Source organism: Rhinatrema bivittatum, chromosome 7 (genome assembly GCF_901001135.1).
Source record: "Rhinatrema bivittatum chromosome 7, aRhiBiv1.1, whole genome shotgun sequence".
Taxonomy (NCBI): domain Eukaryota; kingdom Metazoa; phylum Chordata; class Amphibia; order Gymnophiona; family Rhinatrematidae; genus Rhinatrema; species Rhinatrema bivittatum.
Genome location: NC_042621.1, coordinates 191570904 through 191586968, shown reverse-complemented (window position 1 = coordinate 191586968; position 16065 = coordinate 191570904). Strand labels below are relative to the sequence as shown.

The 16065-nt window shown below is 47.8% G+C and overlaps 1 protein-coding gene across 8 annotated transcripts in view; it reads right to left on the bottom strand.

Annotated features, from left to right (window-relative positions):
• HERC4 (HECT and RLD domain containing E3 ubiquitin protein ligase 4) overlaps positions 1 to 16065 on the bottom strand; it is a 280806-nt gene that overhangs the window by 44491 nt on the left and 220250 nt on the right. The gene's annotated exons all lie outside the window — the stretch shown is intronic.

The following is a 16065-nucleotide window of genomic DNA, read 5'->3' as shown; positions in this document are numbered from 1 at the left end:
GGTTTACATTTCATTTAAAAAATAAAAACAAAAATATAAATTAGAATAAAATTACAAAAACCGGATTAATCAAAATAAGACTAATAACTACATTCATTACTAAAAACAGTAAAGATAAAAACTAGAAAATATAAAAAAGTAGAAGAATCTTTTCATTTGGGGTCAACTTTAAACGCCTGTTGGAAGCACCATGTTTTTAACTCTTTTCTAAACTTTCTCAAATCCGGTTGTAAACTCAGGTTCTGTGGTAAAGTGTTCCAAAGTTTTGGTCCTGCAACTGAGATAGCTCCGTCTCTCACTTCACTTAAGTGGGCAGATTTCACTGTGGGTACTGTAAGAAAACCCTTGTTTGCGGACCTTAACTCCCGGTTGAGGGACATGAAGTCCGATTGAGACGTTCAACCAGTCAGATTTTTCTCCATATAAAATCCTATATATAGTACATAACATTTTATGTTTTATTCTAAAAAAAAACTACTGGCAGCCAATGGAGGCTTTGCAAGACTGGGGTTATATGGTCTCTTTTTTTAGTGTTTGTCAGAAGCCGGGCGGCAGAATTCTGGAGTACCTGCAAGGGGTAAGTGGTAGATTTCGGCAAACCTAACAAGGTTGAGTTACAATAATCAATTCCAGTAAATAGCATGACCTGGAGCACATGTCTAAAATTATTCCAAGAAATTAGTGGTTTTAATCGTCTGAGCATCCACAGTTTAGCAAAACCTTCATTAGCTTTTCTTGCGATATGAGCTTTCATATTCAATTCAAAATCCATAATGAGCCCTAGGTTCCTTTCTGTGTCCTCTAATTTAAAACTTGTGTTGTTATTTAAAATAACCACTTTCTGTTCTAGGTTAACATTTTTCCTATCTAAAACCATGAACACAGATTTATCCATATTTAAAATCAATTTCATTTGAACTAAAAATTGCTCGATTATCTTCAAATACATTTGTACCATTTTAAAAGTGTTTTCTAAACTATTTTCTATTGGAAATAAAATCTGGATATCGTCTGCGTAAATGAAATAAATTAAGCTAAGACCAGTTAAAAGATGACACAGAGGTAACAAATAAATATTAAAAAGGGTAGCCGATAGGGTTGACCCCTGAGGAACTCCTGTATTTAGCTTTACTTTGTCCGAGGTGGTATTATTTATTTTTACCATAAAAGTTCTACCCTTTAAAAAAGATGAAAACTATTTTAAAGTGTTATTGGCTAAACCTATTTCATGGAGTCTCATCAAAAGAATCTTGTGATCTACCGTGTCAAAGGCGGCTGAAAGATCTAACATTACAAGTAAGTACCTTTGGCCTCGGTCAAATCCCCTTAAAGTATCAGATAAGGACAATAGCAATGTTTCGGTGCTATGTAATCTACGAAATCCGTGCAGGGTATAATATTTCATTATCTTCTAGATGGTCAGTAAGTTGTTTATTTACAACCTTTTCAATTAGTTTTGCTATAAACGGTAGATTTGAGATAGGTCTGCAATTCTTAAGATCTGTGGAATCTAAATGTTTCTGTTTTAAAACTGGTCTCACTGACGCATTCTTTAATATCTTGTGCATACTCCCTTTCTCTAGTGATTGGTTCACTACTTTAGCCAGGTATGGCATAATAATGTCCTTGCATTGTCTTAAAGCTATGGTGTTAATTGTATCTGATGGATGATTAGCTGGATTCAGTTTTTTAATCAGCATTTCAATTTCTATTTTTGATGTGTTTTCAAATTCAGACCGTATTGGTATATCTTTTTTGGGCATGTTAATTATTTGTGATGGTATAGAATCTAATGATTTTAATAGGTTATCTATCTTATTTTTGAAGAACAATGCTAATTCATTACATTGGGTTTCTTGTAGGGATTCATCCTTTGATGGATCACTGGTTAACTTCGCAACTATTTCAAATAAGACTTTAGGATTGTTTGAAAAACTTTGTAATTTAGAATCATAACTCTTTTTTGCATTATTTATCAATTTCCGATAAGTGAGAAAGATGCGATAGTTAGTGCTAACGCCGAGTGTGTTTTTCTCCATTCTCTCTCTTTTTTCCTAAGCTTAATTTTTGTCTGTCTTAGGTTGTTGTTATACCAGGGATTCTGTCTTTTAGTCATTTTTATTGATTTTGTTTTCAATGGATTTATTCTTTCCGCTATTTCTTGTTGTTATTTTATACCATTGTTCAGTAGCATCCATGTTCAGTGGGTCCTGTATGTTTGATATTTGCTCAGAGAGTTCTCTCTGAAGTAATTCAGTATTGTAAGGTTTTCTATATTTAAATGTTATAGGGGTAGGCCGCGTCTTACCCGTATTTGCTTAGTCTCGAGGTTTGTTATCAGAGGTTCTCCTTTTTCCCGGGCAGCCGTGGGTGGGATGCTGAGTCCATCTGTCTACACTAAGGAAAATGAAATTATCAGGTAAGTAATTTTTACATTTCCTAGCATGTAGCCAGATGGACTCAGGACCAGTGGGATGTACAAAAGCTACTCTCGGACAGGGCGGGAAGCTACCTGTGGCCCACTTAATACTGCCCTTGCGAAAGCTGCTTCTTCGCAGGCCTGAACATCCAGGTGGTAGAACCTGGAGAACGCGTGTATGGAGGACCACGTCGCCGCCTGACAGATCTCGGTGGGCGACAGCAGCTTGGTTTCTGCCCAGGAGACTGCCTGGGCCCTCGTAGAATGAGCCTTAACCTGTAGAGGTAAGGGCTTTCCTACCTCTATGTAGACTGCCTTGATTGCCTGCGAGGCCGCTTCTTCTTGTTTCTTCCCACTGTGACGAACGAATAAGCGATCAGTTTTGCGCACCGATTCAGATCTTTCCAGGTAGCGCACCAGGAGTCTGCCGACATTCAGGTTGCGAAGAAGGCATGAATCTTCCGAGTCCTTATGTTCATCCGGAGCCGGTAGTGAGATGGTTTGGTTCAAGTGAAACTCGGAAACCACTTTCGGAAGGAAGGAGGGGACAGTGCGCAATTGTATGGTTCCAGGTGTGAACCTGAGGAACGGTTCCAGACAGGATAGAGCCTGTAGTTCGGAGATGCGATGAGCTGAACATATTGCCACCAGGAATGTCGTCTTCAATGTTAAGAGGCGTAGTGACAGACCATGTGTTGGTCTGAAGGAAGCCCCAGCTAGGAAGTCTAACACTAGATTGAGATTCCATAGAGGCACCGGCCACTTTAGGGGTGGTCGGAGTTGTTTAACCCCTTTCAGGAAGCGGGACAAGTCCGGATGAGTTGATAGCCAGATACCGTCCACTTCTGCTCTGAAGCAGGTCAGTGCGGCTACTTGGACCTTGAGGGAGTTGAGTGACAACCCCTTCTTCATACCATCCTGTAGGAACTCCAGAATCATGGGAATCTTGGCTGCCCGCGGGAGAACCCCGCGGTCCTCACACCAGGCTTCGAATTCTTTCCAGATCCATATGTATGACAGGGATGTGGAGAACTCTGTGGAGAACCAGTAGTGGCCATGGGGGGGAAGGCGTACAGTAAATCTTCCTCTGGCCAAGTCTGGACGAGAGCGTTAATTCCTTGGGATTGCGGCTCTCGTCTGCGGCTGAAGAACCTGGGGACTTGGGCACTGAGACGGGTGGCCAGTAGGTCCATGGCTGGGAGGCCTCAGTGATTTACTATCAGTTGGAAGGCTGTGGTCGACAGCGTCCATTCCCCCGTGTCCAGGCTCTGTCTGCTGAGACGTTGTCTTTTCCTGCAATTTGGGAGGCCGAGATCCCTTGTAGGTTTATCTCCGCCCATGCCATGAGAGGGTCTATCTCCAGAGACACCTGCTGGCTTCTTGGTTCCTCCCTGGCGGCTGATGTAAGCAACCATTGTTGCGTTGTCCGACATTACTCGAATCGCTTTGCCTCAGAGTCTGTGGCTGAATTGCAGGCATGCTAGTCTGACTGCTCGAGCTTCCAGGCAGTTTGTTCCATTCCACTTCTTTCTTGTTCCACTGTCCCTGAGCAGTCAGCTCCTGACAGTGGGCTCCCCACCCTCGCAGGCTCACATCCGTGGTGAGCAAGATCCAGTTCGGTAGGGATAGGCTTACTCCTCTGCTTAGGTGGTCTTCCGTAGCCACCACTGGAGCTGAGAACGTACTTCTGCTGGTAGTTGGAGGCGAATTGAATAGTCCTGGGACAGTGGGTTCCATCGTGACAGTAAGGTACGCTGGAGTGATCGCATATGGGCCCTTGCCCAAGAGACGACTTCCAGGGTTGATGCCATGAGGCCGAGGACTTTAAGATAGTCCCATACTTTGGGGCGTGCATTGGTCATCAATTGTCACAATTGTTCCATCAGTTTCCTTCTCCTCGTCGGAGGGAGGAAGACTTTGTTCTGTTTGGTGTTAAAACGGGCCCCCAGGTACTCTTGCGATTGAGAGGGCTGCAGACTGCTCTTGCCCGTGTTCACGACCCAACCAAGTTCCTGCAGTAGGCTCTTGCCTCTGCTGGTCACCTGCCGGCTCTCTTCCGAAGACTTTGCCCTGATTAGCCAATCGTCCAGGTAAGGGTGTACTAAGATCCCTTCCTTCCTCAGTGTTGCCGCCACGACCACCATGATTTTGGTGAAGGTTCTGGGGGCAGTTGCTAGGCCGAAGAGTAGTGCTTGGAACTGGTAATGGTGACCCAGTATCGCAAAGCGCAGGAAATGCTGGTGATCCTGATGGACTGGAATGTGAAGGTAGGCTTCGGAAAGATCCATGGAGGTTAGAAACTCTCCTGGTTGTACTGCCATTATTACGGAGCGAAGAGTTTCCATGCGGAAGTGTAGAACCCGCAGATGACGGTTGACATTCTTGAGGTCCAAGATAGGCTGGAAAGATCCTTCCTTCTTGGGAACGATAAAATAGATGGAATAGCACCCCATATTTTGTTGGGGCTTGGGAACCGGAGTTATTGCCTTCAGACTGAGTAGTCTTGTTAGAGTGGTTTCTACTGCCAGTCTCTTGGAATGGGAGTGGCAGGGTGACATCATAAATTTGTCTCGAGGGATGCTGCGTACCTCCAGAGAATAACCTTCTCGAATGATGTTTAGAACCCATTTGTCCGTTATCTCGACCCATCTTTGGTAGAAGAGGGCAAGTTGACCCCCTATATCCTCTTCCTGTGGATGGGTCGGCCCATTCTCATTGTGGAGCACGGCTGTAGCCTGCCCCCAGGCCTGCTCCCCCCTCTTGGTCTGTCTGTTCCGAAAGGGCTGTTTCTTCTTTGGTTCCGCCATAGGGTCCATGCCAGGAATACCCAGCGTCTTCAGAGTCTGGGAAACAAGGGCTGGTAATTCGTCCTTGTGGAAGAAGCGAAGCATGGTTCAGTATGGTTCCATTCCTGGAGGGATTTCTCCTTCTTCCAGGGAGTCACTCATCATCTGAGGTGTCTGGGTCCCTGTTAGGGAAGTTCTTGGTTAGGCGAGGCATGTCTCGAGGCATCCGAGCAGGGCCGGGAGGATCTTGTGCTTCCATCAGGGGTTGAGCCTGGGGCGCACCTGGGGCTGATTGCGCCTGAACAAAGGCTTGCAGCCCTTGGAAAAATTCCAACCAGGAGAAGGTCCCTGGGTCCATGTTAATCCCAGGGGGAATTGGAGTAGGGGCCCCAGAGGTGCCCTCCTGTGGGGAAGCCATCTCGGAGATGCAAAGGTCCGGGGAGCTATCTTCAGTAGTTCTGGAACCATCGCCCGACAATAAGGGAACAGGCTTTGGTTCCCCCTGGGCTTCTTTACAATGTTAGCACAAGCAGGACTCCAATTCAGGCTGCGTGGCTCTTGTGTGGCAGGCTGTGCAAAGAGTGCCTTCTGGCCTTCTTGGGCACCGGTGCCATTGTTTCTGTGGGTTTGCGCGCGTGCAGTTGTAAATGCGGCTGCACGGGCGCACGCCGCTGTGCGCAGGTCTGTATTGGACACGCACAAGTTAGGCGCATCGGCCGCCTGGTCTGCCCTGTACGTACTGCCGAGAATGGAAGATGGCGCTGCCAACCCCCATGCATAAGATGGCGCCCCAGGGTCTCCATGTGTGTGGACCCTTGCACTGGATCGGGGCCTAGCCTAACCAAAGCTGCTCAACCCTATCTGTGTTCCCTTCTAACCTCGCTGGGATGGATTCGATACGGCAATCCGAGCTGTGGAGACCGGAGACCTGAATTTAAAGATTTTTTCTTACCTGGTCTTGGCGCTTACGGGGATCGTGTGCGGGGGGAGAGGGAATTACCTTCACTGCTGCGCTCGTTTCTGCACCCGCTGCCTTTCAGCCACACTGGGGGGGGGGGGGGGGGGGGGGGGCTAAGTCCACACCGGGAACCGGCTACCAGACCAAGGCACACCTCTGAGGGATATCTGAGATCAACCTCAGGAATTCTTGACTGGGCGAGGGACCCTTAGGTATCACCGCAGGAGAATAGCGCTCGATTTTCCTTAAGGTAAATTTTTTGCTGTAATTCTTAACACTATTCTAGTGTGTGGGATAGTGTCCGCATCTGCTAGGAGACGGAGAGGTACTGAAGAGCTGAGGTTACTGGAGGGGTATATCTAGAGTGACATCAGCTTTGAAATCTGACTCCGTCTCCCATCTGCAAGCAGAAGAGCACAATACCCATTGGTCCTGCGTCCATCTGGCTACACGCTAGGAAACAGCAGTTTCCCTCGGCTCACTGATTCATCAGGTGGTGTCGATGCTGAAAGCTTGATGGCCTCACAAGATTACGGCTGACAACAGCCTAGCTAGCGCCCATTAATACTGATGGTGTGAGCATCTTGGTGGGGCCCCCAACACTGGGGTCATCGGCTGAAGGGGCAGTTCTGCGCTTTCCAGTGCTCTATAGTAGACACCATACCCAGGAGCCCTGAGGGCACTGGCCCATTTTGTACAGATGCACCAGCGTGCCTCGAGTAGATGGTGACCCCTGCGCTCGATCCGTAAGAGGCAAAGAACCCCTGCCCCTTGAGGGTGTTCAATGGCAAATCCAGTGCCTGATCGGTGGGGCTCAATGTAGTTGAGGTGGTAATGAGAGGCATCTGTGGTCAGAAGGCCTCTCCAGTGGCCCCACACCTTGATGGCCTCGAGGACGTCAGTGGAATTGGGGCAGCACTGCATTGTGCTGGCACTGAGGTTGCACACCTTGACGACCTAGTGGGGTTGATAGCATCGAGGGCTTGCCACCGCTTTGACCTCGCCAGCCCCTAGGGTGGCTATGCACACACCTTGATGGATCAAGGGGATCAAGGGCTCTGCGGGCACCGAGAGCACCATAGGCATTGAGAGCCCAGCGGCATTGATGTTACCACAGTAACCACAGCAGTGTGCAGTGAGGGTACTGAGGCAAGACAGCCATGAAGGCATCGAGAATTTGAGCTCATAGATGGCACTGAGGCGTTGAGTGCACCAAGGGCTCCGTGCCGAGCGGTCGAGTGCCCCAAAGGCACCGTGGTATCGAGTGCATCAAAAGCACCGTGGCATCAAGGGCACTGAGGGAAGTGCACCAAAGGCAACGAGAGCACCATGGCATCGAGTGCAAAGGCACTGAGGCATCAAGTGTACTGAGGCCACTGTGGCAAGTGCACCGAGGGTTCCGTGACATCAAGTGCATTGAGGGCAGCATGTCATTGAGTGTGCCGCATCACGGCACCAAGGGCATCAAGGCCTTGATGCCCAAACCAGCGCAAGACTCCAATTCCAATGCCGATGGCACTGAAAGCCACCGTGACATCGTGGATGGTCACGCACCGTGTCAAGGGGAACATGGTACCCGAAGTTGGGCCCCGTCCCTGATGCGGTCCCGACATCGATGTGTCGGACAAACGGTGCACTGGTCACAGCTGTGTAGGGCAACTGTTCATGGGCATAGCACTAAAGTGCAGCAGCAAGCTGCTAGTCCAGGCTCCGCTCACTCTCTCTCCTAGGGAAATTGTATTGCCAAGGCTGGCAAGCAGGAGGGGAGGAAATGTCATCCACGGCTTCTGCCCGTGGAGACTAGCTCCTTGAAATTTATTTATTTATTTTTGTACACTGACATTCACTCAGGGTATCACATCGTTTACATGATGTATTGTAATATACTGTTAAATAGGCATTAATCTGTTACATGATCATTGTATATACATGCATAAAAACATAGTGGTAGATTAATGTATGTTCATAGATAGTAACAAAATAGTTACAGAAAGTAGGGATGGACAAAACTAGTTCCATTGGTGTATCATTTATATACAAGCAGAGTAGAGAAAAACTAGGCTATTGGCAGTGTAGATTCGTTTGGATGGTCCATTGTCCCTGACTAGCTTCAATCTTCCTTCCCTCTAGTCCATAACCCACCATCATAGCTAATACCACTGGACCCAGTAATCTTTTCACTTTTGTACATAATATAACAATAAGCATTGTCAATATTATTTAGCATGATATGTACCAATAGTTACCTATGCTAATCTAAACATAAGTTAACCACCATTTATTACTTATTTTAAGAACCTCTCACAGGTTGACCTGTATTTCTTCCTTTCTATGCGTGCTCCCCGATCCCAGATTGTTTATTCTCCTGTTAATTGTATTTTCTTACATTTTGTTATGATGTAAACCGATGTGATGTACACACTAACACGGTAAAAAAAAAAAAAAATGTATTTAAGAGTGGTGAGGAGGGTGGGCTAAGGTTAGGTTTTGAGGTAGGAACGGTGCAAGCGTCGAATGGTGCAGATGTCGAGGTATTAGATGTCGGCTGGGTTTGCTTTTTTGAAAAGCCATGTTTTTAGTGATTTCTTGAAGTTCTGTGGTGAGGGATCCGTTCTGAGAGGTTCAGGTAGTTTGTTCCATAATGTTGGACCGGCTATTGAGATTGCTCATTCTTTGGTTGAGATGAGGTGGGACTTTTTGTTGGAGGGAATGGCGAGTAGTCCCGTGTTACTGAAGCATAGGTGTCTTTGTGAGGTGTATGGGTGGAGGGTGTCTTTTAGCCAGTTGGTCTTTTCGCTGTGGAGGGACTTGTGTATGAGAGTGAGGGTTTTGTATTGAATTCTGTGTGTGATGGGGAGCCAGTGAAGTTCTTTTAGTATGGGGATGATGTGTGTGGAGCGTTTGCTGTTGGTGAGGGATCTGGCTGCTGCGTTTTGGAGTAGTTGGAGGGGCTTGATGGTGTTGTGTGGGAGTCCAAGAAGGATGGAGTTGCAGTAGTCAAGTTTGGAAAATATGAGTGCTTGTAGTACAATTCGATAGTCTTGAGTGAGTAGTAGCGGTTTGATTTTTTTGCGGACTTGTAGTTTGTAGTATCCTTCCTTTATTATGGTGATGTTGTGGGTTTTAAAGTTTAGCTATGTGTCGAGGGTGACTCCAAGGGTTCTTGCTGATGTGATGAGGTTGTTCGAGCTTGGTATGGATGGTCCGCTTTGGATGATCTGTTCTGGGGGTTTGTTGGAGATATATAATATTTCTGTTTTTGAGTGGTTGAGGGTGAGTGCTATTTGGGATAGTAGGTTCTGTATTTGTGAGAGGTAGTTGTTCCATTTAGTGAGGGTGTTTTGTATGTTGTCATTTGTAGGGATAAGAATCTGGACATCATCAGTGTAGAGGAAGTATTGGAGGCCCAGGTTGGTGAGGAGTTTGCAGAGAGGGAGCATGTAGATGTTGAAGACAGTGGAGGAGAGTGAGGATCCTTGAGGAACGCCGTGTGCGAGTGGGTATAGTTTTGATTCTTTGTTGCTGTAGTTTACTTTTTAGGTTCTGTTCGAGAGGTATGAGATGAACTATTTGATTGTGGTACCTGCTAGTCCGATTTCTCTTAGTCTGGTAATGAGGGTGTTGTGGTTGACGGTGTCGAAGGCGGCAGAGATGTCAAGGAGAATAAGGTATGATTGGCCTGTGTCGAGACCTCTGAGTGATATGTCATTGAGGGAGAGTAGGAGTGTTTTGGTGCTGAGTGTTTTTCTGAATCCATGTTGGGCTGGGTAGAGTATTTTGTGGTTTGTGCTGACATTCGGCCCAGGATGCTGCTTGCGATCAAATAGTGAGCTCTCAACCCCTCAGGAACCATGCGAGGATGAAAACTATTAGTGACCTCCAGATACTGAAGCAACACCCGGTTCACATCCAAAAGTCTCAACTCTCTCTCTGAGAGGCACCCTTGCATTCAGAACTGTAAAGGCTGGTAGTTCCACTGACTGATTCAAATGAAAGGACGAGACCACCTTCGGAAGGAAGGAAGAGGCCGTATGCAGAGATTCCATCATCTGTAATCCTAAAAAAAGGATCCCTGCATGAAAGAACCTGTAATTCCAAAATTGTTCACAGTTGCTCTTCAGCTAGGTTCAAACAGAGCTGAGCATAACCCTTTGAGAACCAAGTTAAGCCTCCAGGGGGCACAATGTTTTGCCCCTGGGGCTGTAAAGTACCACATCCGGATGTGCAGCCAAGGCCACCCCCTGGACCTTGTCTCTAAGGCAGCCCAACGCCACCACCTGAGCTCTAAGGGAGTTAAAAATCAAACTGATCAACCAGTCCCTGTTGCAAAAAAGCCAAAATGTGCATGACCGATGCTTGAGTAGGATCAACCCCCTGCTCTATGCACCACGCTTCAAAGATTCTCCAAACCCTCACATAAGCCAAGGTCATTGAGGTCTTCCCAATTTGTAACAGGGTGGAGATGACATCCGCAGGATATCCTTTGGCACTCAAGACAGTGCCTCTCAAAACCAAGCCACGAGACAGAGGTGAGCCGCCTGGTCTGAAAAAACAGGACCTTGGTGCAAGAGATTGGACAACTGAGCAAGACACAATGGTCCAGCCACCGTGATATCGACATCATCTGCAACCCAAGGCCGCAAAAAAAACTACTTCGGGACCACTAGAATCACCTCTCCTAGATGAGCCTCTATTCGCCTGAGTACCTTGCCCACCAGCGGCCACGGCAGAAAATTGTACAGGAGGAAAACTCTGGACAGCCATGGGAACACCAAGGCGACGACTCCCTCTGCTCCGCGTTCCTTTCTGCAACCGAAGAATCACAAAGCCTTGGCATTTTTCTGAGTTACCATTAAGTCTAAGCAGGGGATGCCCCAACAGACAGATAAGCTGCATTGCTTCCTCAAACAACTCCTACTCCCCGGGATCCAGCTGACGACTTAGAAAATGTGCCTGAACATTGTCTATCCCAGCTATGGGAGAGGCCGCCAACAACTCTAGATTCTGTTCTGTCCAGTGAACCAATTCCTGGGCCTCCTGAGCCATTGCCAGACTCTTGCTACCCCCTGTTGGTTGATGTACGTCACTGCGGTCTCATCGGCTGATAAAAATCTCACTGGCTGACCTTGTAGAAGAGGAAGAAAAGCTCTCAACATGAGGTGCACTGCCCTCGACTTTAAACAATTGATAGGCCCTGATGACTCTTCCGGCAACCACCAGCCCTACGCTGATTGATTCCGTCACACAGTCCCCGCATCCAGAAAGCCTAGCATCGGTTGTGACTATCATCCAGTTCGGAACTTCCCAGGGAACACCAAGAGAGACTGGAACTGGCTACCTCCATCCAAGGCAACAGCAGATAAAACTATTTCAACAATGGATCTCACTGGGAAAGCAACGCGCTCTGCAAACAACTCCATAGAGCCAAGAACCTGCATGTCATTCCAGTCCCTGGGACCCGCAGTTTCCAACAAGCTGCAAATTCACCTCTGTCGCTTGTCTATTCGCTCCGTGTTGAGAAAAACTCTTCCAATCTTGGTGCCGAAATGTGCCCCCAGGAACTCCAACACCTGGGAAGGAGCTAGCTGACTCATGGACAGATTTACAATACAACCCAGAGACCTTAGATGCTGCAGTACCTCTGTCACCATCTGTTTGCATAAATCTTCTGACTTTGCCCAGAAAAGCCAATCATCCAGATATGGGTGAACCAAAATGCCCTCCCTTCTGAGAGAAGCCGCTGCCACAACCATCACCTTGGTAAAAGCTCTTGGGGCCGTCGCCAAACGGGCAGAGCACAAAAACTGAAAATGCGTCACAAGAATCTTGAACCTCAAAAACCTTTGATGATCCGGTTGAATTGCCATGTGTAAGTAAGCTTTGGTCAAAACAAGAGATGCCAGAAACTCCCCCCCTTGTGCACCGGCGCAGTCACCGAACATAGAGTCTCCATCCGAAAACCAGGAACACAGAGCTACGTTCACTTTCTCCAGATCCAGTATCAGGCAGAAGGTCCCTCCTTTCTTTGGAACCACAACGTAAATGGAGCTCCTTCCCATTTCCCACTCCCCACACGGGAACGGGAACGATGGTACCCAGCAAATGTAGACTGTCGATGGTCTCCCGAACCACCTGCCTCGCTTGTGTATGCGCAAGGAGTCACCATGAACAAATCTTTCGGCGGGCACACTGATTAGACGTAATCCTGGCCTATGCCTTGAAGAAAAGAGCCAACCGACTCCATAGAACTGGGACTGAGGAATGGGTTTGCCTTGCTTCATTGGGTGGGCTTGAAACCTGATGCTTCGTGGCCGGAACCATCTCTGGCTGACTTTCAGCCTCGAGAGGACTGGTACCAGGACTGTTGCATCCCGGCGCCTTGTCTCTGGCTCCCTTCCGAAGCCAGACTCTAAAGCCTGACTCTGCTGAAACCGCCGATTCACCCTAAGGCGAGTATCCATGGAAAAGGACTGCTCTTCAGCTTGTTCTCTGGCAACCTATGCCCTCTGTTGTCGTTCAGCAGTTTTACCAGCTCATCCAACTCCTTGCCAAAAACATCCTCTCCTTAAAAAGCAACGCCCCTAGTTGAGATTTAGACCAAACGTCCGCAATCAGTTCCTTAACCAAAGGAGCTGCCTGGCCAAGACCGCTGACATCATAGTACTGGAGGACGTTCAGATGAGGACATAAAAGGCATCCATTCCATAGTCCACTTCCGCTTCCAGGTGCTCAGCCTGTGTGGCCTCTTGACATTGACAGCGCTTTCCAGCTGCTTGGCCTGTTTACCAGACTGCAAGTGCTGAACCCAGCATAGACTAGCCCAAAGCATAAAACTGCTACACATCACCACCCGAATGCCATGGGCAGACAACTCAAAAATCTTTTTGAGCTGGACCTCCAATTTCCTGTCTTGCATGTCCTTCAGCACCGCTGAACCAGCCACAAGAATACTTTTCTTCTTTACAGCTGCCACTGAGGCATACACCTTTGGTAGCCATAACAATTTCAAAGTGCCCCCTGCCCCCCCCACCCCGGTAACAGATACAGTTTGTCCATAGCTCTGTTAACCTTCAAACTGGGTTCAGTAGTCCCCACACCCGGAACACTAGTTTCTTTACCGACTTTTGAAAAGGAGAAGGCCTTTGTTGGACCTCTTAAGCCTTCCATTATTGGATCCACCACCTCATGATCAGAATATTCTCACATTTCCTTGATTCCTAGCCCCTTTAGCACATAAGGAATCAAGGGTCACAACTCTTCCCTGTGGAAAAGACAAACCACCTTGGGATCGTCTCCATCCAGTCTGGGCTTGCCCTCGCCCCTCATTCAAGTCTGGACAGTCCAGAAAAGAGTCCAGTACCATAGGGTCCTCTGCCAGAGGCCCCCACACTTCAGACTCTACCAAAGTGTCGCCCGTGTCCCCTAAATGTTCAGGCTGCCATAGGAATCACCGAACCCTGGTAGCCATTCTAGCCCACACCGTTCTGGGCTGTTTGGAAGGACGTGGCCTCTGAAGCTCCTCACGCAAGAAAACAATGTCCCGCCACATTCCTGACCAGATATGCTTTGTGAAGCCAAAGCACAAAGTCCGGGGGGGGGGGGGGGGGGAATTGCTGGGTCCTCAGGATCCTTCCCCAGGAGGTCCTCATCATCCCAGAGGCTCCTGAGGCCCCCGGGCCTCCATGGGTCTTCTACCAGCCAGGGACAATGGTGGGGGGAAGGGCTTACTCTTCCCTTGCAGCCTCACTCGCCACTTCAAGCGAAATTCAAAATGGCCACCATTCCCGCATGCAGGAAGGGGCTGGCTGCAGCAGTGGCCTCTACCATGGTCCCTGCAACAGCCCGAAGCCTCCTGATGACGTCACCGGTGCTACTGAATTGCTCTCTCCCCGGGAGAGGCAGCTAGAACAAAGGATGGTCTAAGCGTGCTGTGCGCGCGTCTCCCCGCACATTAAATAGCGGCTGCCACGTGACATGGCTCCCGAAGTGCGCCGGCACTGCTGCTGAGAGGATGCCAAGTAAAACAAAAAATTACTCTGCTGGCCCGCCTGCTTCCCACTCCGCCAGGCGATCCAAGCACCCTGACGGAGAAGTCAAGAGAAAACTACATTTCCTGCATTCTTTTTTTTTCAAACTTTAATAGAAAAAAATGTGACAGACCAGCTTTTTGAAGATTAACAGCAGGCTCTGGGTGTCTTCCTGGTGGGGGGAGGGTACTGGCACCACCAGTTGTCCACTCCCAACAATGTGAGGGACCGAGCCAAACAAGGGTTCCCAACCCTCTGCTCATCCACCTCAAAAACAGAAGGAATGGTCCCACCAGGACCTGCCAACCTTCTGGGAGGTACTTCTCCACTCCTATTCTTGCTTGCTTTCTTCTTTTTTTTCCTTTAAACTTCTCCTCAGACTGCAGGTTCTGCACTGCCATCTGCTGGAGACAGAGAAATACTGAGGGACTGCAGGTGGCACACCAGATTACATGCCAGTGTCAGGGAAACTATGTCTCCATCTGCTGGAAGGGAGACAAAAGCCAGGAGTCTGGACTGATCTGGGTACGTACAGGGAAAAATTAATTGACAAAATTGTAAGAAGAATTCTGTGAAAAACAACATTTTCTAATAAGAGCACGAGTTCCACAACCACGAGACAGCTCCACAGAAAAGAAGAGACTGAGAGGCTCTGCCCAGGGGGCAGGGTGATGACTACAGCTGCACATGCTCAGTAGGGCATGCTGAAAGCTCTAGAATCTTTGAGATCAAAGTTCTGTGATAGGCTCCATCCGATGATGTCACCCATGTGTGAGGACTAACATCCTGCTTGTCATAGGAGAATCATTTCATCACATTATACACCACCAAGTGGGTGAGGTTCGTCCAGGCTGGCATAAATTTTCTTCTGTTGGTTACTGCCTTGTTACAGGAGGTGTTCTCCTGATCCAGCAGGAGGCAAGGAGCAGATGCAAGCTCTGCTAAATTTAACATAGGTGATGCTGACCTTTTGGATAAGGAGGCTCTATCCAGTCATGTGAGCTGTAGTTGGTCCAACCTCTTCTTATTTGAATTTTCTTTACTAGATATGAAGGCCCCCACCTCAGCCAAACTAGCAGGTGGTAGCAAGACCATCTTGCACTAAACTTGAAAAATGTGTGTTGTGTTCACTTCAGTGGAGCACGGAGGGCCCCACCCCTGCAGTAAATCTGCCCCAGCCCTATGTCATTATAAGTGAAACTAATGACTTATTTAAACTTTAATGGATAACAGCGTAATAGCAAGCACTTAATCACATATAGACTCAGTTGACACCCCCTCCCCCTCCATTTTCACCACTCGCTCTGACAGTAAATCCTCGCTTGGTGTAACATGGTGCTGAGAAAAGAGGCTGGGCCTACCCTTGTTCAGTTTTCTTAAACCCACACTGCCAGCTCTCCTGCAGCCTGCCCCCAAACCTCCTCAACAGCAACTAGAGGTCTCCTGACCATGCGGTACAAAATCATGCTATGCCCTTTGGACGGTCAGAGCAGTCTCAGGGTTCTTACCTATAAGAAACCCTTGGAAAATTGTGTGACTGATACACCTGTACTTTTATGCGCACAGGGGAGAGGTGTTCCAGTGGGTGGAGCTTTGGTAAGTTTGGGACTTACACACACTTTTTGATTTAAAAACTGTGTGTATAAATTCTTTTAGCAAAACTACCTACACCAAATAGCAGGCTGCCTTCTACCCTTCTTACTGAAGACTTGAAGAAGCTCCTTAAGTTGCACAACTCATTTTCTCCTTCCAAGACAGGTAATACTAGAATTCAGTGCTATACTGTACTAGAAAGCATACCAACTTTTTCAGCCAGCTAGCTTGCAGGTGTTTTTGGTACAACAGTGCCTTTTCACTCACAGCAAAATTTAGATT